The sequence below is a fragment of the Bactrocera tryoni genome, chromosome 5, assembly GCF_016617805.1.
Source record: "Bactrocera tryoni isolate S06 chromosome 5, CSIRO_BtryS06_freeze2, whole genome shotgun sequence".
Lineage (NCBI taxonomy): Eukaryota > Metazoa > Arthropoda > Insecta > Diptera > Tephritidae > Bactrocera > Bactrocera tryoni.
Window position 1 is genome coordinate 7,446,758 of NC_052503.1, and position 24,030 is coordinate 7,470,787.

General features: G+C 37.2%; 1 protein-coding gene across 5 annotated transcripts in view; it reads left to right on the forward strand.

Moving 5' to 3' along the window:
* The window catches only part of LOC120776806 (protein sprouty), a 53,417-nt gene that overhangs the window by 21,206 nt on the left and 8,181 nt on the right, over positions 1–24,030 (forward strand). The window contains exons 1-2 of one of the 5 annotated variants that reach the window (XM_040107802.1): positions 3,191–3,668; positions 7,513–8,180. The exons of 1 other annotated variant lie outside the window; for it this stretch is intronic. The gene's annotated coding sequence lies outside the window, so the exon portion shown is untranslated. Of the gene's footprint in view, positions 1–3,190; positions 3,669–6,843; positions 7,402–7,512; positions 8,181–24,030 lie in introns of those variants that run through there. 3 more of the 5 variants (XM_040107805.1, XM_040107803.1, XM_040107804.1) reach the window with 3 other exon arrangements.

Consider the following 24,030-nt stretch of genomic DNA (forward strand, 5'->3'; position numbering starts at 1 on the left):
ATGAAATCGTCGATCTCACCTGTTTATCGTGCCTCTTTCGTTTCTGATCAGAATTGACACAATATATGTATGTGTGTGTAGTTTACTGTCTTGACTATGTTAATATTATATAAGTAGCTAAATATTTGAAGAAAAATTTCATAAAGCGTTTCAAAACATTAGTGGTTCGATTTACCTCCAGCACGAACCCGCTTGGTCGGCTTGTATGTACATATATGTATGTTGATATGTCTACGCGTATGTCTTACCGGAAATGGAAGCTACCCTAAATATACAATAAACACTTTTTTTGCTTTTTCTCAAACGCATATGGTAACTGTGGTCGCTGTTGGGCATATGTAGCTCGGCCCCTTGTTGCTCACATTCGCACCGCACTACTGGTTAGAACCGTTTGGGGCCATTGTGGCATTCTGTATTTATTAACTCATTCGGTTGCTATAGGGGTAATCACACATATCCGGTGTGTTATAGTCATTGAAAACGTCACTGCTTTATACTTATCTACAGAGACTGCAACATATAAGCTAACCTGGTGTGTATGTTGGTGTGTGTACTGCTGATTTTTTACCGTTGGGTTAATTATTGCTTGTGGGGGCCTTGTTATTAGAAACTCAATTCTCTTTCCATGTATATTCTTTATTTTTTCAGCACTTGTTTTACAAAATGCAGTGAAGCTTTTTCATCAGCCAGTTTCGAATCGTACTCATGCACATATGTAGTAGGAAGTCAGCTAAATTTGGTTTGAGATTTATAATAGGCGATAACTTTCATTCTGGTGGCACAAATGCTGCGTGCGTTTGAGTGTTTGGAGCTGGGTTGAACTAATCAAGACGAATTTCAGTAAAATATAATTGTCTCTATTCGGTTATGCACAATTATTTCTTATTCGGTTTGATGTTTAAGCTTTTCCATTTGTAACCACACGATCACTGTTTAAAAGCTTCTTTATTACCCACCAAGGAATGAGAGGTGTCAATCCCAATTTTATGATCCCTACAAAACCAAGAGTCGATTTGGTGAGTAATACTTTTACTAAGCTTCTTTTTTTTAATTTCAAAATTATCTCAAACTTTCTTCGAAATTTTATGGTAACTGTTTAAAAACTAGCCAATAAAATCATAAATTTGTAAGGCAATTTTAGCTCAGAACCCTGAACACAGTGAAAAAACCATCTTCACTTGAAGCGCTGGATTGTTCATGTTTCGAGCCTAACCGGTGATTGGAGGTATTAGATCTCGACTGGAGAAGGTTTTGTGGTCTCATGCGAAAGTTTTATAAATAATTTACTTTTGACGAATACATGCAAATTTCAAATTTATATTGTCACATTCTTGGAGGAGCTTAAGAAATACTTCGAAAAACATCGGAGATTTCACAGCCTTGTAAGGCCTTGCAAAGTATGTAGAATTATTCTGGAGCAACGTTCCCCACGCACAAATTCCAAATTAATCTTCTTTGTTGCCGCAGATGCCGCTTACGTGGTTATAGCCGAGTTAACAACAATGCCCAAGTCGTTCTTCCTTTTCGCTGTTTGGCACCAATTGGAGATTCCAAGCGTAGCCAGGTCCTTCTCCACCTGGTCTTTCCAACGAAGTGGAAATCTTCCTCTTCTTCTGCTTTCCCCGACGGGTACTGCGTGGAATACTCTCAGAGCTGGAGTGTTTTCATGCATTCGGATGACATGAACTAGCCAGCGTAGACGCTGTCTCTTGATTCGCTGAACTATGTCAAGTCGGCATAAATCTTGTACATCTCATCGCTTCATCGACTACTATTTCCCGTTGCTAATGCGCAATAGACTAAATTAAATCTTCCACAGAATATTTCCCTCGACAATTCGCAACGTCGACTGATCAATTGTTGTTATCGTCCATGTCTCTGCACTATACAGGGCGCGGTTGATGAGTGGCTTGTAGAGTTTGGTCTTTGTCGAGAGAAGACTTTACTTCTCAATTTGCTACTCAGTTCGAAGTTGCACCTGTTGGCAAGAGTTATTCTGCGTTGGATTTCTAGGCTGACATTGTTGTTTATGTTAATACTTTTTCCAAGATAGACGAAATTATTTACGACATGAAAATTATGAATGTCAACAGTGACGTCAAAGATATTTTGAATTGCCATCATTCAGTACCAGAACCATTTGCTTTGCTTCGGATAAGGATCCACTCTGGAGAAAGCAGAACTGAAATTCTTAATTAATACTTGGCTATAATTACCCACCATGGTAGAGTTCAGCTATTTCGTTGCTCATAAATTCCAATGGGTTTCCGTCGAACCCTGGCAATTTAATAACCGACAAGTTTGTAATATCCCAGACTTTACCAAACAAAAAAAAATTTAAATTCATCATCCGTCTGATAAAACATCTGATTTCCAAATGTTAATTTTTCTTCACAGTTATTCGAAGTCGTTTTTGGATACTGTAGTTTGTGACATACTGAATTTTGAATGTAAACTGTTCGAGAGAAGCGCTCTGAGATTTGCTGAAAAAGTGTAAAATGTGTGAATGAACTACCTTAAATAGCAGTAAAAGCAACAACAAATAAAAAAAGTAAATCAATTCGAATTATGCAAAACTGTGATTAAAACTCTCGACCGGTCTATGTTTAGCCTTTAGCAAGCAGCTTGTGTTGCTTGGAGCGGAGTGTATTTGTTAGTAACAAATAATAAAGCATTGTAGGTAGGTGGAAATAAATTAAATTGAACTCGATAGATTTGGTAGCCGTTAGAACTGAATTCGCTGCAAAAAAAGGCAATAAAAATAATTATAAATGAAATGAAGGAAAACACGCCTAAAGTTGAATGAATGAATGAATAATATCCGATGCACAGCATGAGGGCCCACTCTCGCCAACACATCGGAAAAAACGAACCCGCCGCGAAGCAGAGAGCGCACCATTCGACGTGGCCGAATTCGCCGCACTAACCAACACATGCCAAGAAAGCGCGAGAACACTCTTCCATTTAGAAATCAGTAGAATTGCCTTTCGATTTACACATACGCGGCCAAGCTCACATCAGTATGTGTGTTTGTGCAAGAGTGCATGCCAGTCTCATTGCACATGTGTTGGTGTGCTCTCTCCGCTTTAGACTCACTCAAACTGAGTGCAGCGCATGTGTTGGCGTTTCGGTTGGGCAGCTTGCGGACACATTAGTTGCTTGAGATATTTTCGGCGAAGTGGACGGTTTGGTTAACGTCGTTCCGAGTGTGTGTGTGTGTGGATATGGAGATTCTTACGCGACACTAACAAATAAGTGAAGTCAAAAATAATAATATACAATATATCACGTTCATTGGTTTTGTGTTAAATGAAATTAATTTTCGTTGTAAATAACGAATTTTGGTGAAACGATACACCCTAGTGCTTGTGTGTGCTATTGTAGTGATTTCCGCTGAAAAGTGAGTTATAAAAAATGTGCTGATTGAAGAATTCATCTTGTGTAAAATTTCGAAATTCAAAGTGTAGTAAAAAGTTAACTGGAACAAGAACAACTACAATGTGAATACTGTCAGTTGTTTATCACATTTCCAAAAGTATTCATAAACACCCTATGAAGGCTTCATGACCCTAATAGAAATCAAACATCAGCAAGCGTAAACGAAAATTCGACCGCTCGACGTTTTGGAAGCGGCAAAGCGGTTTGCAAGACGCTACAGTTTGTTAGAGGTGCCTAAACGATCCATTTTTCCTGGAAACATAAAAATTCCATCTAAAATATTTATTCCCATATATAACTCCCTTACTTCTAGTCTAGTATCTATGTATATTACTGTGTTACCTTCTATATCCCCACCTACATACGCTTACAACTAGTTGTTAATGAAACATCTTCCCCCACAAAAAATTCACCAGCTCACTCTCCGACGCTTCAGTGTCGTCCGCTCACTTGCTTTCCTTCTTCACCGCCCACCGAAACGTTCGTTCGTTTTCGCCATCGCCATCGCCATGGCACAAGTGCAAATTCATTCATTTCATTGACAAATGAAAGCAACACAAACAACAACACTCACGTAAAAAAGCTAAATTATATTCAGCAACATTTTAAGCAAATATGCGGTGTACATGAGTGGAACAACAACAATGCAAAAACAAAAAGTTCAAAGCAATAAAACGATTAAATAAGAAACATTGGAATAAAAATAAAATAAAATTGAAGAGACAACAAAATGTATAATAATAACGCAACGATCGAGAAAGCGTAACAAAAATAGCTGAGAAAAAAAATCAAAATTGCGAAAGCAAAAACACTACAAAGGCATGCGAGAAAGCGAACATATGTACATATGTATGTACATATATACATATGTATGCTCATGCACAGACATGTATATGTACATATATGTATATTTATATAGGAATTAGTTAATAATATACACACATACGTGTATACATATTATTTCTCTACATAATAATCTATGTAATAAAGAAAAATAATTGAAAATTGCGCGGGAGCAATGGAAGCGGTTTTAACGACGAGGGTGCCACATAGTGGTAATGAAAAACGGAAATAGTCGATCTAGAGGCTGCAGCAAAGCGCACATAAGATGGCGACAACAATTTTACATGTAGTTGCCCACTTGCGCCACAAACCCCACATTTACAGCCAATAGGGGGACTATGGCAGTAAGGCTAGGAGACTAGGACCGCTAGAGTTCCCCAACAACGACCCTCAACACTAACACAATCACATGTGAATTTATGCTTTAATAGTCAGAACTTTTTTACAACAATAGTCGTCATTAATTTGTACGTCCGCCATGTGCCCTGTTTGAGTGTGGACCACGCTTGGTTAACAAGTCACCACAGCTGTCTCTGCGTACGCGATCCGGTTCGCGATCCCTCAGCACACAGATTACGATGCGCCGCGCTGATCAACATAGAGATGGCGGTTCAGTCAGCCTCAACCCGACTTAACTAAATAAACTAGAGTGCATGCGGTCACATAAGTCTACATACTTATGTACATATATGCCCACATACATACATACATATGTATGTATGTATGTAAAAACTATACTCGTATATAAAATATTCAGAGTTGTGCGATTTAAGCGAGTTAGCGATTCACTGTTGATCCTCTGCTGAATAGTCAACTGATCGTGTATATCGTAAAAGCAAACATGAAATTATACACGTCCAAATCTATGTACATATGTATGCATGTATGCGTATATTAAAGTACATATGTGTGCATGTTCATAGCGAAATTGAAAGCGCAAAAATTGCCCATTCAGTTCATTCAGCATTCAACTGCCGCGAATACAGCGAGCGCGACAGCGGATGAGGACGATCAACACGATTAACAACACGATCATCAGTTTGCAAACCCAACTACGCGCTTATACACACACACACACATGGCCATAATGCATGTACGAGTGTGTGTGCGCAGTCAGCATGCGGCATACACATGCTCACATTAAGATCACTCAAGCACATACACACGCAGTCATAAAAATCCAAATACATAATCACTTTTCAACATATGCATACATACAGACATACAAACGTACATAAATTCATGGATAGATAGAAATGATGGTGTGCTGGTCCAACTATCGACCCGATATGTCGACTTTTATTGCTGTCAGTTGGTAAGTTCGACTACATATACGCCCCATACACACACGACATACCTACATACATACATACATTCTTGTATGTACGAATGTATGCACATACATATGTACGGCTGTTTAGACGCTCATCCGGCCCCATCCGTTCGCCTAATTACATATGTACATGTGCACCATGAATGTATGCTGGTGTGTGCATGTGCCATATACAACACACATGTGCATACATATACTCGAATCCGAGCACCAGCCGACCGACCGTATAATGGCTGGTCGGTTGATCACTCGGTTCTTGCTGCCACAGCAAAAATTTGAGAATGAAAAATTCGTTCAACTAACAAAAACGAAAAACGAGAAAATAAAAACTAAAATGAAAATCAAAAAAGACACTCGAAAAATGAAGAAAATGTAGGCAGAAGTACGTAGAACTAAGGAAGAGGCAAAAACAAGAGGTATTGAGCAGCAGCAGCGGAAAAATGAATCGAAGCAAAACTTCTCAGACATTTGCATTTATTTATGATTGAATGTTTGTATGTATAGACGAAGGCGAATTGGATACGTACTTCCAGCGAATTGGTCATGATTGTTTACACATAACCATGCATTCAAGTCTACATCCTATGGATTTCAATGTAATCAGGTATAGCGTACAGGGGTACCTCTCCTCGGCCCGATCAACACTACACGAAGTACTTTCATTTCATTTTCATAAAATGGTAAAGTTTTTGTTGCTAGCTATCGGCGAGATCGTTCGATGGCACCGGCATTCATTAAATTTCATTCATTTTGAAATGAATTCGCCGCAAGTGGGCGAACGCCAACATACCGACATAAGTAAGCAGCAGACACACTAACGAAAAAGACCGGTAGTATGGTAGGCACAGAGCGACAATCACAATTGGATTTAACGCTGAACGAGTCAGCAACTGAAAGTGAGAAGTCGCTCACTCATATGCACTATATATGGTCAATGGCGGCTAAGTAATTTACTCAAGATCCGCAGGCTAGCTCAGATTTGCTCGATATAAAAGTCTTGCCAATTCGCTGGTAACACTCGAAGAGAATCGGTTTTTGAGTTATTTCACTCAAACTACACAATCGACTCAAACCACTACTCACCGCTCTCAATCTTGTTATGCTCCAGCTCCTATATGTATGCATTAACGCTCTTCGCCCACTATGTCCGTATATGCGGTTAATGTGTGTGGTGTTCGTACGTGTCGGACTGCTTTGTTGGTGATGGATAGATGGCATGTGGGCATTGGCAGCGAGAAGGCAAAAATTTTGTCGGTTGGCGGCTCGTCGCGCACATTAGCGTAGTTCATTTCGCTTAAAAAAGTTTGTGAGTTAAAAACTCGTCAAACGTAGCGCTCGTCGTGCGATCAGACTAAAAGCGTGTGGAACGGATCAAACGGTGCGGATATTTTCAATACCAATTCTTTCCTATGTATTTTTCGAATACGTTCCGAACGTTAAGGCATTGCTCATTGAAAACAAAATCGATATAGATTTTCGAAAAAATACAAATTAACAAGTTGCGTTACGAAAATATTGAAAATATTCAAACGGACCGTGTGATGTGTTGATGAAGGTGCAGTGCAAATATACGAAAATCACAAAATCTTCGAGCGGTTAATGAGTAACAGTAAAGTGCGTTCAGAAATATTACAAAAAAAAGTTATTTATATTCTATATGTATTTGCGTAAGTTGTTGTACGGATTATGTTCCAACCGTTATGCAGTCAAGTGAGCGTTTTTTTACAAAATAAAAATTTCCTGAAAAATATACGCTCGAATTCGTTGGCCAGTGGGTTGGAAAGCAAGTGAGAGTTCTAATATTGCGGCATACCAAATATGCTCTTGATTCACCAATAATCATGTAAAAATAAAATCGACGAGGTTTCTAATCTGTGTTTTTGTACGTATATTTTTAGATACTTCCTCAGCTGGCAAAGGCCAAAGTTGAAGTAATAATCGAAGCTGAATGGCGGCGGAGTGTATGAAAAGTGAAAACAAAACACATGAATTCACGCAAAAGAGAAGCATAAAGAATTAAAAAAAATTGCCGACTTAAACGAAATTTTCATAATATTACATACGTACATGCACATCCGAAAAACGTACGTCGCGAGTTTTTATGTGAAATTGCAAATATAAATAAAATTGAGCACGTACATATTTCAAAAATCCGTTATCAGCGAAAAGTTTTTGCACAGCAAATAATTTATGAAAACAGTGTCAAAGCATTATTGACACCAGAAATCAAAAAGAAAAAAAAAGGAAAAATGCGGATGTGTCTGAAAGAATATTAAGTACATGCATAAATACATAGTTTTCCAATTTTACTGTTTGATATAATTTTCATCGGCTGCGAAGAAAAAGTGCAAAATATTTTCGTATAAAAATCCCACTGATTCGAGAAAGTTCATAAAATAGAGATTGTGGTGGAATATTTTCCTCCAGAAGTTCGAAAAGTGTTTTCGTTTCTACAATTTATTGCAAGGATTTTTTGATTGTCTCATACACCAACTACAACAACAACTATAACAACTTGTGAATGTGCATTTGCAGAATAACGCTTGGATTGCTTTTAACATTTAATGTAAGTTTGCAATCGAAAATTAATAAATAAATTTAAGTATTTAAGTAGACATAACTGTCGCAACGATCCTAATGGGATAGATAGTCTATAAGTTCGATACAATCAAAACTAATTTTACAACTAAAATCCGTTGCTTTTGACACAAAACAAGTTTTCTATTTTTTCCATTATTTTTTACGTTGCTTTGGAAAATATTCAAAGCATAAGGGTTACAGGAAAACCTTTCAGAATATTTATATATGAAAGGCGGAGTTCAAATAAAATTAAAATTCCATAACATGCTATTATTAGCGTTTAATGATCGGAAACCCTTCAGTAGTCACAAATTAAAAGCATTATTTGTGTAAAACAAAACTTTTTTATACAGATTTTTGTATCTGAAACGAATTTTCTTACCTAGGCCTTTAGGAGGGCCATTGTGATACCACCGGTACTAAAGCCCCTTGACTCTTTTGGTTCCGCTCTGAACCTTATGCTTCTGATGAAGTTCATTAGCCTGAACAATTTTATCTGAGCAACCTTCGAGACGTCGCCTAACAAGTCGAAATTTTTCAATAGTTTGAAGAACGAAATTTTCCATTTAATTCTAACCGCTTTTACACTCAAACATAGTTTCTCTTCAAATCATAAACATTTACTCGAGCAAAATCAGTAAATTGTATGCCAGGCATTTGTAACGCCCGGCTCACATCCGGTGTTGCCATGCGCAGCTAACTAATAATGCTCTTATGTTTGTTTGTTTGTATGAGACAAGCCCATGCATACTTGTTTGTGCGACGATCGCCACAATCGTTTGTGCTCCTCTCCACAAAGCGCACACGACACGATCCACTAATCTTTTGACCTCGACTACGGCCGCGTCGCGCCTCCTCTCACATCTCACAACATCTCTCAACACTTCAACGCGCTCCAAAGTGCATATGTAGGGTATATGTATGTATGTATGTCAACGTGTTTGTTTGTGGTCGCTGATTATGTGTGTGCTTCATTACTGCCACGATCACATTGAACCGTCGCCCGTTGCTGATCGAGTTAACGATGGCGAGCAGGCGTAGAAGCTGGGGGGCGGAAGTAGTCGTTTATAAAAATTCATTCATTCATTCGTAAAAACACAGGCATACACGATAATACACACACGCACATATGTATATATATATATATATACATATATAGACATGCTTATATATATTTAAGCGTGTATAATATATCAAAATATATAAGTACATATGTACGCATGTGTGGTCGAGTGTAGGCATGATAAATATTTCCACATTCATTCATTTTATGCGCGTCTATATGCGAGTTCATACACACGATACATACATACATACGTTTATTGGCTGTTAACTCGTATCGCAATCTTATTGATTTGTCGCGAACGTTTTGGCGTTCGCTTGGCGATATTGAATAAATATTTCGCGTTTTTTTGAACGAAATTTTAAGTAACTGAGGAGTATGATAAGTTGAAGATTTTTATTTTTGTAATCGCTTTCGAATCGTGTTTGCGTTCTTTAACTTCTATTTCTAACATTTTTCAACAGTTAATGCAGAAAGTTTTCCTTAAAATATTTTCTTTTGGAAATTTAATGTCCGTAAAGTTTATATAATATGTTGGAAACTTGAGGTTTCAACTTGCTTATCTGCGATCGCTTTTAATACTTCAATTTTTCACATGGCTTTGAAACCCCAAAATTGAATCTAGTGTCCTAATGAAGATATTTCTTATAACCATAGAAGGATTGGGTTAGATGTCTGAATTCATGTCCATAGACTTTATCCAAACATAACACTTATCGGTTAGAGGAAAACAAAGAGAAATTTAGTTAAGAAACAAGTTTCTATAACAAGTCATAAACAAAATCGAGATCGCTCTTCTTATATAGATAAAAACGCCTCCCGGAGAAATAGGTAACTTAAGCCTGAAAAACAGCACTCCCACAATCACCGATAAATACCAGTAATCATGTAAAATGTTTCTCAAGAAGCAACATTTCAGGTACAACACTTTCTACCCATAACATTAGGGTTACGTTGAGGAATAATTTTTAAACCCACAGTTTCAGCTGGACATCGCCTTCGGTGTAAAGCAGAAAGCCTTAAATATTCCAACTGTTTCCGCAATGCTTCCAAGGAATAAATAAGAATGGGAATTTTGTTGTTGTATTAAGAAAGACAACATAATAAATCAATTAAGTCTTTTTGCAGTAACAATACTTGAAAAATCCCATTGAAATTTGCTAAGGAATTTTCAAAAATGCCATCCGCAGAGCCTTGCCTATGCATAAGTGTACACAAACCCGCAAAGTCACTGAAATCTTAAGATCATTCCTCGTTCATTGACGTCTTTTCAACGAAAGGAACGAGAAATTGTTAATACAAATAAGTAAGAAGTAAACAAAAATTATTTTCAACTATGACAACAAAAACAAGTACAACAACAACAAGTGCACGCACATTCAGTAATAAAAACGAAAATACCAACAATAATAACAAGCAGCAATAAACCTGTGCCGGCTGGGAGGCTAACTGTGGCCGCTGCAGCCCTGGCTGTGCCAGCGCGTCATACAAATTAACAACAACACCAACAACAACAACACCGACAACGACACCAACCAAAATATGTATTACTCACTTGCGTAAATGCACGCGCGTATAACGGTACGCGGATAAATAGCTGAGGAGCCACCAGCACAGCACAGCCCAACATAGCACAACATTGCCGTAGTTTCTTGCGATGCGTTTTCCTCCACCACCGAACCAGCGAAAAGACCAAACGCTTTCGTAAAATTTTCGCAAAAATAGCACGCACACACACACGTACGCACGCACAGCTGCCGACGTGTGCGCGTTGAGGGAATATTATTGAAACGTTGCAGTGGCAACACATTCGGCGGCGCAACGCCGTCGCAGCAAGCGTCGCGATGCAAAGTTAAAAATAACCGAAAATTTTCAGTATCCGCTGGGGCCGACCGAATTGCGCCGGCTGGGGGTGGGGGCGCGCATAAGGTTGCAAGCCGCCAGCCAAGCAGCCAAACAGCCAGCCAACAGTCAAGCTAATAAGCGTCGCGCATAGCAAGGCGGGATGTTGTGGCGTAATTTTCTTCTTATTACCGTTGTTGCTGTTGTTGCCGGTTGCCATCGTTGTGCGCTTAATGTTGTCGATGATGCTACTACAGCAGCTCAGTTGTTATTACTGTTGCGATTTCTTGGCTGATCGCCGACTATGATGACGATCGTCACATTGCAGTGTTTTGTGCTTTGTGGTTGTGGTTGTGGTTGCTCTTGTTGTTGCTATTGCCATGGCTGTGCTGGCACATGACTGCGTCAGCATTTGTCGCACACTTATTTTCGCAAAAATGAGATTTTATGCCCCAGCTTTTGGCGGTGTTTTTGTTGTTGTTGCTGTTGTTAGTGTTGGCGTTGTTGGGCTTTCGTGTGCTGCGAGTGGGACATAAATAACTTGATCTATCTTTAGGCGCTGCAGCGCTGCGCTGACGCGTTGGAGGAGGCGTGGTCAGTTTTACTGAGTTGGCGAAGTGGGCAAGCATGAAAATTAAATTCTGAAAGCGAAGAAAGCGAGCTAAGTAAAAGGCGCTGGCATTAAAAACACTCTAGGGACTTAGTAGGCAGTTGTTTGTTGCTCTTTTTTTTGGTTTCAATAAAACATTTCATGTTTTGATAATGTTACTCGGAGGATAGGCATAAATAGCGAGGACAGCATTTAGAATAAGATGAACTGTCCGTCTGTCTGTCTGTCTTCTACTTCATGCCAGCGACGCAGAGCCGCTTGCGAGCTGCAGCGATTTGTGTTGCTGCTATTGTCGCAATTGCTCGAAATTTTTGCACAGTATTCTGTGTGTTTCTTCTTGTTGTTTTCTTTTTCCCTCGTGCTTTTTGATTTTGTTATTTTCTTTTTTTATTGCGACAGTTATTTCATTTGAATCACTTTTGTTGTGCTTTGGCTGCTAATACGTTGCTGCTGCTATTTTTGTTGTCCTTGTTGTTGTTGTGTAGTTTTCGTCTGCCACCGTCTGATGATAATAAACGATTGCGGCGATTCAACGTTTCAACTTCATTCAGTAAATCAGCGTTTCTCGCACTTTTTTGCGGCTACGCAGCAGACGTTTGCCATTGTTGGCATAGTTGTACGTGTAGTTGTTGGCCAACGCATTTTATTCGGCCAACTGTCTCGCTTTTGGTGGCTGCTTTGAATGGCTTATTGTTGGTTAAGCGCATGCTGGCGATGCCTCTTTGTGTGTGAATTTTGCATTTCTTGTTTTTGTTCGCGCTTTCTTCTCACTTTGACGTCATATCGTCAATAAATTTTTTCCTCTTATGAATATCCACCGTAACTATGTATAAGTCAGTGAAATTCTATATTTTAGTGATTGTATAAGGTTGTTAGATAAAGAACAATGGTAGTGTGAAGCTCAAAATAATAACGGGAAACATTGTTATGCCGATTATATTTGTTTTGAATAGCGGAAATAACTGCGTAAGCGACTTTTTGTTAACGAAACATGTGTACATACATACATATATATATGAACTGCTTGGGACAGATGAAGCCGGCTTGATAAGATCGTTGAAATATTTACGATTTGCGATCCAAACTACGTTTTCAGCAAGCAATCTAACGTGTAATCACAATGCAGTCATAACAGCATGAAGAAGATAAGACATATTTACAATTCCATATCTGAGCATTGTGTACCAACGGCAGTATAATATCTTTTATGAAGCAAAATAAAATTTGGGACTTCGACTTCATGCTTTTCCAAGCAAAACAATTACCTACTCAAGGAAGTCATCAATAAATCATTCACGACATTGTTTTCTTATTATTTTTTTGAATGAATAAGTCTACAATGAGCTATAACGCTTGAAAAAAGCTAAAAAAAATATTAAAAATTAAAATAAAAAAATTAAAAAAAAATAAAAAATAAAATATAAAAAAATAAAAGTAAAAAAAAAGAATTAAAATAAAAATAAAAAATAAAAAAAAAAAAAAAATAAGTAAAAAAAAGTAGGAGGTACTCGACAATATTTTAAATAAAGTGAAAAAAGCGACACATTGTTTTATAAAAAAATAAAAAAAAACTGGCAGACATTTTTATTTGCCTAATCTCGAGCCGGCTGGCATACAAGCATCTCGATTATCGGAGCAAACGAAGAATTCTGTCTTAAGAATGTCTATATATTCCAACTATTCACAAATCACTCTCAAACTTTTTACTATAGCGCTGCGTTGTAGGCTAAGATGAACGACAAGAACAATTTACACAAACATATGCACACACACTCACACGCGCACAGCCGTTAAGCGGGGCAATTGCAGCAAAAAGCATTAAGTAATAAAAACTTTGCGTAGGCAGAATTTATTGCACAATGCAAATAAAGTGGACAAATAGTTTGCAAACACAAAAACAAACAATAACAACAACAACAACAAAACAGTTGCAGTGAATAAATAAGATGTAGATAAGTATGTGGGTACATATGTATGTATGTTCTTAGATGCATGACCTTAAAGTTATTATCGCACGAAATACACGAACACACATGTGCACACACACATACATACATATATGCATATAAATGTACATACACATGCTCATATATTCGAATGTAGTAAGTGCTTTTGTCACAGAGGAGAAATTCAAAGAAATGCACTTACTTGCACTGGCGGTTTTATATAGCAAAGCGCCTATGTACTATATAACATACATATATGTTAGCATATACATACACATGTATATAATTATAAATCCACGAATATATACGCTGTGTGGACACAGTGAATTCGTTGACGCAACAAACCGCACCGCAAATGTGCCTGTGTGTGTGTGTTTGTGGGCCACAACTTAATTTGACGTGGCAAAGCCAAGATAAAATTATCAAAATTTCATGATTATTTTGGGCTCTTTTCGCTGTCTGCCCACATGCAATGCCTGACCGCCATTCACTTGCCTCACGAGCACTTTTCCGCGGTTTCCTTTCTTGTGTTTTTTATTATTGTCTTTTGCTGCGCACAAATCAGCTGTTCGTCTGCTTGCTAGCGTTTGTTCGCGTTGGTTTTAAGGAAAAATATAAAGATTTTATGTTGTTTTGAAAAATTATAATAAAATGGGAGATCACACTGGAAAAATATATAAGCATTTAAAATATATACTTAGAAAATTCCATTGAAACATTCTACAATATCTGATAAATAGAAATCCTTACGTAATTGTTGCTGTCGAGGAGACATCGGTTTGTGAATTCAACTTTGACCGCTATATCCAAGGAAGCTTCCAAAAGAGCTGTCATATGTTCGCTGGTTAGTAACACTAATACGCTAACTTATATATTAGTCGAAAAAGTCTTTTCGTATTTTGTCAATAGATGTCGTTGCAGTCATATATGTATCTCCAGTGCTACCAATCACATTGTGTCATACCATATAGTATTGGAGGTGTGAGACTTTATTTAACCAAAAAAAAATTAAATTCGGGGAAGTTGACAAAATGTTATAGCTGTTCAGAATTGACTGAAAATAATGAAAAAATTCGATGTATTTTGAAATTTTGATAAAAATACGAAAACACTTTTTCGACTACCCAATATAATACAAAAGCTATAAGCTCTTCAGCCAAATGTAGCAGCCTCATCTGCTTTATAAGACCTAATGTATATATTTATCTGTAGTTGTTCCGAAATTTCGTCAATCTCGTTATTTATTTTGGTATTTGTCCTCTTTGCCGCTATAAATTATGATGGAAAGAATTGCAGCCAACTTTATTAAGTCTGAAAGTCTCAATAGCTATAGCCTTAAGTGTTACAAAAGCAAACGAAAACGCACATATACACACCGCCCAACATATGCATATACCCCTATGGAGTTGCAGTTGGAGTTGTTGGTGTTATTTGTGTACGTTTGGTGTGTTGAAGGTTTAGAAAATAAGCCACCGCATACGCACTGCTGCTTGTGGCTACAACTGCCCAACGACCGACACATGCACACCTCCATACATACATACATACATAGAAACATTTGTACAAGCGAGCACATGGATTTCCATTTGTTTGTTTGCTTGCTTGTATGTAGCGCTGGCAAACCGACAGTCATGCACTCAACCGATCCCACAAACGATCAACAATCAGACAGCCAGTGAACTAAGCAGTCAAGAAAAATATGCTGAGGTAAAGAACACCATCAACAACAACAACAACAACAAAATCAAAATGAAAGAAAAATATTGTACAATCCTATCAACTATAAACCGGTTTGGCCACTCCACACTTACCTACATTCACGTATACCCACACACACACATACACGCGCGCGCAAACATCCATTCATACATACATACATCCATACTTGCATACAAAGGTTTTTATGCACATACCCAGCTGGAAGTAGTATTCATAGGTCAGCGCCAATTCCAACTGATCAGCTGATTCTTGTTGCTCTCTTACTGACAAGCGAAAATAACGCTTTACCTACGACAAGTGAGGCTATACCACCGATAACACTTCAATTGGTGTTGAGTTTTTTTGCCAAGTTCGAGCAGAAGGCAACATTGACATTTAGTATAAAAAAATAGAATCCTTCGACAACTGTTTGAGATGAGACTTTAAGGCAATTGTCCTGTGAACAACGTAAAATCTTACTTTTGAGCCCTTGCTCTCAACTCTCAATAATAGTCGACTGATATCGATTATGTAGCAAAAATGCGAGCATATTGATTTACCTTTAATATTGGGCAATCGAAAAAGTCTTTTCGTATTTTGTCAATAGATGTCATCGTAGTCGTATATCTCCAGTGCTATCAATCACATACATACATACATATATGCATTTAGAAGCAGTGACCTTCGAATGGCATTTCCAACTGGGTTCATGCATTACATGGCCATATATCTATATACATATGGACAAACACTATTCCAATAGATATACAGCTGCAAGCAGTGAACAGCAAGCAACCTAATTGTCCATGCAGCTTGTACGAATCTGACTACAAGCACACACACATACGTAACTACAAACACATGTATGTACCTACTTGCATGTTGGCAGTATGTAAGACTGCGAGCATAAGAAGTTAGAACCTCGAATGTTCAAGAAGAAAAAGTAAGAATTTAGAAAATTGAAAATTGAAGTTAAAAAAGTTAATAAATCAATTATTTATATTAAAAAAAAATCAAAAAAATAATTAAAAACTATTTTTTACGAATTTATTCAAATCTCTCTATTAACGGCCGTTGTGTTCGATTCAATTTCAATTATTTATTTATTTGTATATGAAATAGGTGCTCTTGGGAACTTTTTTCACACCCATTTCTCTAATGGAATAAGTTATATGTATATAGAAGCGCGTCCTTTCTTATTTTAGTTTTCACGATAGACGGAAATAGAAGTAGCACTGTATCACTTAGAAGTATGCAATGACAAAATAATTATTAGCGAACTAATAATAAATAAAGCAACAACAATTGCCATTATTATAAAACTGAAATAAAAAAAATATTAATGTTTTAAACGCAAATTGCAAGCAATTCAATAGCGCAATACGGTTCACCCTAATGTTGGACATTTTATATTGTGCTCGTACCATCGCGTCGCCATATAGTATTTGTAGCACAATCGATTAACAATGAGAAGACGTCATTTCATGCATGTGACCGTATTTTGCTTTGTGTAGTCTTAGATGATTTTAGCCGAAAAATAAAAATAAAAATGAAAATTTTACGAAACGAATAAAAATACACATTTGGAAGTGTGACGTTAAGTAGCCTACAAGTTATGAGTGTGATAAAAGCTGTGTATTAAAATCAAATAAAATCTTAAACTGATTATCGGGCATATAAAGTCATGAGGCGCATAATATAAATTTGAATTACATTATAATAAATTACATAAAACTAAAAAAAGTTTGTATGATTAAAAAAAAAGTTACATAAAATTAAAAAACAAAGAATTGTAATAAACAAGCTAAAATTATATCAGCAGTTGAGGATCTCAAACCCTTCATAATAGTTAAATGTTTTCAGACAAAACTAAATACGCACTTAAGGGGTTACAAACCTATGTAAGAGGTTTACAAAAATCGACTTTTTTATGATCTTATTAAGTTTTAGAAAACTTCTAGAATATTATCATAAATTTTCAAGTTGATCTGAGTAATTGTTCCGGAGATGCAGGCTTGAGAACTAGTGCGCTCGAGGCTAGCTAGGCTAAGTGCGCCGTTTTCTCAAAAGTGTGTTTTTGAAGTCAGTTAACTAGATTTTTCGGGAACTACTCAACCGCTCGTAATGAAATTACTTTGAAATGCAATTCTTAAAGACTTGGACGAAGTATTTTTTTCGATTACAACTAGTTGAAATTTTTTTTTTTTTCGATTACAACTATTTGAAAGAAAAATGCCGCGAAAATTTCACTAGAATTTTAATTTTTTTGAAAAAATGTCTGCCAAAAATTCAATTTTGAGTTTTTTCTTCCTTCGCCTCAGTTGGAGTTGAGGTTTTAATTAAAACACGTATATTTCCACTTATGATAATCCTGTAAAGAGTTTCCTGCCAACGCGGGTGCATTTTTTCCGAGGGGTCACCGCAAATGACGTCGCAATGTTCGAGTTCAAAATATTCTTTTTCAAAATTTCAGTATTTCTCTGTTAATAGTGTATGATTGTAACAATACAAAGCTCTAATAAAATATTTCATTTTTATATGAGAAAAAGGCTGTTGAAAAAAGACTTGTTTTTACCCGAGGAAACCCATGTAACCCCTTAATAATGACATGCAAACCGGATATTCGCCTTTAAAAAATTTAATTTTATGTTTAAGCAGCCTTTTCTTGACTTTTCCACGTAGCTACATTTCCAGCTTTTAAGGAATTAATGGAACACTTGTATAAATATATATATGTACATACAATATATAAATCAGCCGACAAAATTCATACAAATGTACATATGTACATATATACTACCATAAATCGCCGTGTGATCGCTAATTGTGATACTGCTAATAATTTCTATTTTGCAGCGACTCATTTGAATATCATTTTTTCATACAGTGAACAGCCACGAATAAAGTTCGAAACTGCATAGCTTATACCAAATATACATTATTAAATATATGCGTACACCGATCCATACCTAAACAGCTTTGCTATATAAAACTCTGAATTTTTTATTTGGCCAGTGAGCGAGCAAATTTATGGCCAACTCCATGTGTGGGTTTAAGGATTTCCGTTCCAATTTTTGGCTGCAAACTTTTTTGGAATGTCATAGGCACGTAGCTATATAAATTTTATATGCCAAACACAGAAATAGCTTTGGACAAATAATCAAAAAGTACAATCGAACGGCGGTGCACACCTTATTCTTTGGGGCGAAGGAAAAAATTCGACTCGAATTTGAAATCCACTTTAACAAACGATTATTTAAGACTTACGTGACCTTTGTGCGCAATGTCAAATTGATTCTTATTAATTTATGCAACGAGACATGCCTAGGCATACACACTTATGCAGAGCGGTGTGTGTGTGTGCACATACATTTTGAAAATAACTCCTAAAAGCGGTTCAAAAGGGAATACTATATTCTAAATTTAGGCTCTAAATTTCGTGTTAACCGTATATATGTATATGTATATATTTATATGTATATATGTATATAGACTTACAATGCCAATCAGTGTTAATAAACTCACAGAAATAGAAGCCTCGCCTTCGTGCCACGTTGAAAGCGGAAAATTTGCGAAGGCGGCCTAAAAAGGATGAAATAGCTTGGCACAACACACACACCGGCACACACAGCCACATATTATGTATATGTATGTGTACGTACTGTCGGTGCTGTAATGGAAATGTTTGTCTAAAAATAGTAACAGCCAAAAGTTGAAAAGTTCAAACATAAATATCCACCATAATTTGGTATGGCTGCGCCACCGCGACCTTAAAAAGAAGAGGTAACCCAGTTCAACTGAAACTTTATCTGCGCAGTTACAGCCTGCGATAAGCTTTTAACCAGCAACTCACTTCGCTACAACGCGCCCACTTTGCTGAGATATATTTATAAAGTATTTGCTGCGCAAAATTGAGTTCTGGATTCGTTTTTCGCACACAGAAGGTTCCTTTAACAACATAATGTTGCAGACGTCGCTGGCGAATGTCAACTTACTGACACACATACATACGCACAAAGTGTTTGAGGTTTGTATGGCATACTCGAGTGTGTCTGTGCGCAACCCCTAACGTGTGAATTCAAAACACACGCTTGATGAGACAAGATAAAAATGAAGTCTGCTCGAGTATAAAGAATTCCTTAGCATACACGTAGGCGTATGCGCGTGTTTGCGCATACAATGCGCACTTATAAACACATCCTTCGAGGTACATACAAAGCTTGCGAATACATATTTATAAACGTGTTTTCGTTTGAGTCATATTGTTGTCGTTTTTGTAATGTGTGCGGTTGTGTGTGTGTGCCAACGTGCGTGATTGACTAACTGCTAAATCAGCAAGCGTCCGCACCACCACCACTGCACTCATTCACACCCATTAATGCAAGCAGGATGGGCCTACCAATTAAGAGAGTTGGCGTTATTGGCGCTCACAGATATTTTTCTGAGCTGTAAAAGCATAATTTTTATCTTTTATTGCAAGAATTTGTTTTTCATTTTAAGTTTTAAGATACTTTTAGACACTTAAGTTGGAAATGATTTTTTTTTTGTTTTTGGTTGAGTTTTTTTGTATCTATAAAATATTTTTAAAATTTCAATTTTTTTAATTAATTTATTTTTATTGATTATTTTCTGCACTGTTTGCTCACCTTAATGCTGAAGTGCACAGTTACTTGCAGTTACTTGAATATTTTCACGCCTACGCTCTTTCTTAAGTCTCTTTGACATAAAGCTATCACAAATACATGTTTATGTTTGTAGAAGCTTTTTGTTGTATTTTTTTTAAGGGAAAGTCTATGAATATGTACTTGAATATTTATATAGAGTTTTATGTGTGTGTACATTGCAAAGTACGTGCTAAACGAGTATTCGCCAAGGAAGCGGCCGTTGAAGGGTACGTCCTTAGGCACATGTCGCTGCTGAGTCGGCCGACGCCTGCATTTTTCTAAATACACATTTTTGCATTATTCTGCTTACTTTCAAGATCTCGAAGTGTAGGTAAAAAATTTCAAAATAAATTCAAAAATGTGAAATTTTGCCCAAAGTCCGGTACTAAGCTGGAAATTACATAGCCGATCGGAGCCTAAAGTCCTTCTACGAAGTTGTATACGTGAGACAAGCTATGTAGAAGCTTTAAGGAGCACAATTCTCTCATTTCAAGTTAAAAATAAACTGTAAATGTATATATGTTTGTATATATGTATGTAAGTATGTCTGTAAGTAATAGTATGTGCAAACGCATTATTGTCATAACTTTCAAAGTCTCAATGACCTCATAGTTGGCATAAATTTTGTCAGTGTTCAGCGCAGGAACTACAAACAGCAAAATGCCAACAACATATAGAAAGTAAAATTCACACACACACAGCGATATGCGAGATACAGCAGCGAGCTGCGAGCATAATAACTCCCCAAATATGCTCTATCCACAATTTCTACATACACTTGCACATATAACCATTGACGTCATCAGTTTCGTTTGTATTCGCAGCTACTTATTTTATTCACCGATACACCCGCACATTCGGGCACAAAGCAGGGATTGACACGAATAAAGCCAAAAGAGAATTATGTCGTATGCTCTAGTCAATGATTTGCCCAAATACAGCTATACAGAGCAGGTCACGCACATCCTTGCACACACATACACGCGCGCTTGTACATATATGTATGTCTCAATGCATGAGTGCATGTATGTATGCGTGCTGGGTTTGGCTGCGCCTTCCAAAAATAAAACTAACCAACACTTGCGCAGCGAATTCTTTCCGCTTTCGGCAAATTCGGTTTATTGGAATGTGTGTTTGTATGTGGGTGTGTGTATGTAAGTATGGCGTCGCTGACGGCAAACAGCTGCTGGCAACTGCTGAATGAATGAAATTCGTGTGTCTCAGCGCTGAGCATTGGCGGCATCTGCAGCGTTTTGGGGGCGTGTTGTGCAAGGGTGGCTGTGTGTGCGTGGGCAGTTGTTGCTCAAAAACAAATATGTATGTACATATATATACAAAATCGATATATATATCTATACATAATGTGTATACATGAACGATTATATCTATAGAATGCCAATTTCGACTGGCATTTGCAGGTACACAGCGCACCACCGCCGTCTATCACTTTCGGCTCTAGTCGTGTACGCGTCGTGTATGTGTGGGTATGCGCGTGTTCACAATGAATTTATGACAGCGTGTGCGTAAGAGGCTCCGAAATATCTTCATTTTCACGGCATGTGCGCTTTTTCGTTGTAATATTCTTCCAATATTACATACAAACATATTCTCCTAACATCACATACATACAGCATTTTTATATTTATTACAATTTTTTCAGCGGCATTCCATTCATTCACCTAAATAATCCAAATACGTACTGGCACATACCTCAATTCCTCAGCAATGCGGCAAGAAGCGTAGGTGTGAAAGACATGAAGCAAGCACTCAAATTAATTACGATTTTCATAAGTTCGATCGGAAAAAGATTCTATATTTTATACAAATTAAAATTAGAGCACGAATATTTAGCACTGCCTGCCGAGTGGCATTAGCTGCTAGAAGCACATTTTGACGGGGTCTAGAAATTTTTCTGGCAATCAGACGTTTTCATAATCAAACTTATCTTTTTGATTAAAAAAAACCGTAAATGCATCCGTGCGCTTCACCATAACCATAAAAGTGATCATCGACCTTTGTTAAGGCTTTTTTCCGACCTGTGACTTTCTTTAAACTTGCAGTGAGACATAGCATAAGTAATCGTCTCGTATTGTTGTTGTTGGACCTTTTTCCTGTTGTTGTTTACAAAGCATTCGTAATGATTGCGTTAATTCGTACGATCACCACCACAAATGCTAGCGAGTGTTGCAGCTCTGATATCGCTTCATTGATTGCTGTTGTTGTGAACCGTGGCTTGTAACGAGCACAGCACAGCTACATATTTATAAATAAGACACACTAATGTTCCTCGGCCAGTAGATTTCTTACGTACACCTTTGAATAAAAAATGAATGAGCTCCAAGCATGTCTGCGAATATACATATGTATGTATACATATGTATGCATGTATATGAATATGTATATGTAATTGTTTTCCATTAAAACACATCTACATACATATGTATGTATGTATTTGTGACGTCTTGGCTTTGTCACAATCCTCGGTATGACCAGCAGGAAACGAGTTTGTTCCATCAATTAGTCAATCGTGGCAGCCAGCAGACGCACTCTACCTTATCACGGCATATTTGTATGTTGCCTTTCACAGCCGCGACATATTACGGCTGTGTGCTGTCATTCTTAATTTCCTCGCATCCGTAATGTTTCGAGCACATTTTGAACAAGCTGATGACACTGTGCGACTTCTAATAGCCACTTCTAACTCTTAGTCGCCTGCTGTGTTCTTTAATGCGATGCAAGTGCAGCATCATACACTCAACCACTTAATACTAAGAAAAGAAGGCACAAGTATGCAACATGCGTGCGTGTGTATGTGTGAGTGTAATGAAGGCAGCAGCAGCAGCACTTACGCACAATTGGCATCCGCTGATGGCAGCTGCCGACCTTGTTTGTTGAAGTTGTTGCCTGGGAGCTGCCTCAATCACAGGTAGATTCATGGAAGAGCCGGAGCAGCTCGCTCGCCGGAAAGGCGATGAGCACAACTTGAGATGAAGAGCGGAAGACATTTTATAAAAGACAAATAAATTTATAAAAAATCTCATAAATGCATAAATTCTGAAATTCATAACGGTTAATTAACGTAATGTCTAATATGTAATAAAATGCAAGTACAAAGTCCACGACAAGCGTTATCGAATTGAAACCGATTACATCAATAACGCGAGCTCGGTCAGCGGTTCAACGTACATACATGTATGTATGTATATGTATGTCTCTATATATTTATGTATGCATTTAAAATGCCTGCTAAAATTGTTTTTTTTTGTTCTTGTGAAAAACCTTATTTCGCCTCAAATATCAAAGTCATTCATATATAACTGTGTGCACATACATATGTATGTATGCTTTTCGTTTCGTAGGCAATTACAGTTATACGTTTTTTTGCTTTAAATGTCGCCTGCTGATTATATTTCCGCTCTCGTCTGATAATAGCAACGTCGAAAAAAATTCAGTGAAATGCGAACGCATGAGTGTTTTTTCCGAGCCGATAATCATTTACTCCATGCGCAAACATACATACATACACATATGTACATATATGAATATACATGTGTATGTACATATGTATATGCGTTGCCGTATTCAATTGCGAGTTTATTGGGTTTAATGCTAAGCTAAGCCTGTGACTTTGATATGAACAACCTTACATGCAATACATACACACATACTACCAATATATGTATGTATTTGCGCCGACTTAAGAGTTGATAGTATTTCGATTTATTTTCAATCCTTCTAGATAATCAGAACCATTCTAATTTTAAATACATGACCAAAACTACTGAATTCTATCGAATGCTTAAAATTAATTTCATGCAAGCAATTAAAAAAATAAACGTAAATAAATGAAATAACGGCATTAGTCTACTCTACAAAGCGAAATTTCGTCTTCTCTACAAAGCGAAAATTAGTCTTCTCTATAAAGCGAATTTTAATGGTTCTAGAAATCACCATTTCATTTCTTATTGCCTTATAGACTTTTCCATCTTTCTAAGCATTATTCTATATTTCCA